The sequence below is a fragment of the Echiichthys vipera genome (genome assembly GCF_963691815.1).
Source record: "Echiichthys vipera genome assembly, chromosome: 20".
Lineage (NCBI taxonomy): Eukaryota > Metazoa > Chordata > Actinopteri > Perciformes > Trachinidae > Echiichthys > Echiichthys vipera.
This window is the reverse complement of record NC_139845.1, coordinates 1,446,078-1,448,577: the sequence shown is the minus strand read 5'-3', so window position 1 is coordinate 1,448,577 and position 2,500 is coordinate 1,446,078. Positions and strand designations below refer to the sequence as shown.

Here is a 2,500-nt window from a genome sequence, read left to right as displayed (position 1 = left end):
TTTATGTATTGATTTAATTATTTATGTATTTATTTAATTATTTATGTATTTATTTAATTATTTATGTATTTATTTAATTATTTATGTATTTATTTAATTATTTATGTATTTATTTAATTATTTATGTATTTATTTATTATATTGATTGAGACTTGACTCGTGCTTAGTCTCGTGCTGATGCGCCATCGTGGGCCTTTTCTTTTTTCCCATCAAATCTTCACTTTTTATTTTATTTTTCATTTTATTTTTTAAACTTCTCTTATTTTGAAAGAGTCAACAGGAAGCGCCTGCGTTCTACCGCGTCGAGCTTGACGTCAGCGCGCAGCGGCGGCGGCGGCGGCAGGAGGGAGCGGCTCTTGGTCGAGCGACGTCCGCACACAGTGAAGAAGAGAGAGAGAGAGCGAGAGAGGGAGAGCAGCGGCGCGGACGGCTGGATGACTGTGAGTACCGCGTCCCTCTTTTCTCTCTCTTTCCCCCTTTTTCTCCTTCTCTTTCCTCCCTCCATCACGTTAGCTTCACCCGGGAGGGTCCCGGACGTACCGTGACAACAGTGGGGTCGGTGGAGGGGGGAGACAGGCCGGTGTCGAGCCGTGCCGAGCTGGGCTGGGTTTGCGGAAGCGACCGGCCGTTAATGAAAATACTGTTATAACTGTTATAACAAACATGGCGGCCGCTTGTCTCCGTCCGTCTTCACGAAGAAGAAAAATCCGCGCGTTCCATTTTCTGCCGTTGGTCTCCCGCGCTCCTCGAGCTCCAGCGAGAGCAGGAGCGGGGCCTGCCTGCGTGCCTGAGCTGGCCGGGTGGGAGGCGTTCTGAGGCGGCCACAGAGCTGCGGAACTCCCGCTGCTCTGCTGGAGGAAAAAAAAAAAAGAGAAAGAGAGGAAGTAACTTATTGCAGAAACCTGTCTGACTGTCTACCTGTCTGTCTGACTGTAGTGTGGCCTGGCTGTTGTTCCTCTGCTGTTGTACTGTCAGCAACACACACACACACACACACACACACACACACACACACACACACACACACACACACACACACACACACACTGGTATTGACAGGCCCCACCTAGTTCTGGTTGACTCAGGGATCTGTTTGTGTGTTTGTGTCCATCTGTCTTCAACAACTTTACTTTAGTTTAGATTAACATGTTGGAAAAAGCAGAACTTCACACGTTAGTGCACAAAAAAATGACTAAAGAAACTGCGATAATCTGAGATTACAGTCGGCAATTCACGATAAACCCCCCCCCCCCCCACAAATTTACAAAATGAAACTTGGATATTCTCTGAGATTAAAGTCGTCAATTTACGATAAAAAAAAACCCCAGAAATGTACAAGAAAGAAACTCCGATATTCTGAGATTAAAGTCGCAATTTACGATAAACCCCCCCCCCCCACAAATTTAGGGGACTTAAACTTGGATATTCTCTGAGATTAAAGTCGTCAATTTACGATAAAAAAATCACAAATTTACGAGAAAGAAACTCAGAATTTTTCTGAGATTAAAGTCGGCAGATTACAATAAAAAAAATACAAATTTACGGGAATGAAACTTGGATATCCTCTGAGATTAAAGTCATCAACAAACCAAACCAAAAGATGCAAAATGACTGAAAATAGATGCAAAATCAGCACAAAGTGACTAAAAATAGATGCAAAACCACCACAAAAAGATGCAAAATGACTGAAAATAGATGCAAAACCAGCACAAAAAGATGCAAAATGACTAAAAATTGATGCAAAACCACCACAAAAAGATGCAAAATGACTCAAAATAGATGCAAAACCACCACAAAAAGATGCAAAATGACTAAAAATAGAGGCAAAACCACCACAAAAAGATGCAAAATGACTCAAAATAGATGCAAAACCACCACAAAAAGATGCGAAATGACTAAAAATAGATGCAAAACCACCACAAAAAGATGCGAAATGACTAAAAATAGATGCAAAACCACCATAAAAAGATGCGAAATGACTAAAAATAGATGCAAAACCAGCACAAAACGATGCGTACTCATTGAATACTTGGTGGCATGAGGCGTGAGGGGAAGATCCAGGACCCTGGGGTGCTGGCAGGGGCAGGTGCAGCTCCAGGTTGAAGCGCTTGAACTCGTCCGGACTTGTTGCATCAGACGGAGCAGAGACGTGGAGCGGCTCAGACCTCCGGGCTCCTGCTCCACGATCAAGACCAGGTCTACTCTGCTCCCCCAGCTCCACAGGTTCAGTCTGGAGCCCAGGACGCTTCACACACAGGGATCTCTTTAATGCAAAGACTCCTCTGATCCACCGCGTTAACCGCAACGTTACACACGAGGATCGACGAGTGTGTGACGAGTAAGAGTGTAATTAACCCGTACAAGTGTTTCACCGTCTCTGCCCTCGTTCATATGTTAAACGATATTCAGCCACAGAAAAGTCGTTTCTATGCAGATGATGCAGAGTCTGGTTTCCTCTCGTCTGGACTTTATACACGACTCCCTCTCTGCTGCTGCTGCT

The 2,500-nt window shown here is 44.2% G+C and overlaps 1 protein-coding gene across 1 annotated transcript in view; it reads left to right on the top strand.

Moving 5' to 3' along the window:
• Positions 1–366: 366 nt before the first annotated feature.
• Positions 367–2,500, top strand: part of LOC310962555 (ras-related protein Rap-1b-like) — a 7,007-nt gene continuing 4,873 nt past the window's right edge. The window contains exon 1 of the mRNA XM_083935059.1: positions 367–440. The gene's annotated coding sequence lies outside the window, so the exon portion shown is untranslated. The remainder of the gene's footprint in view (positions 441–2,500) is intronic.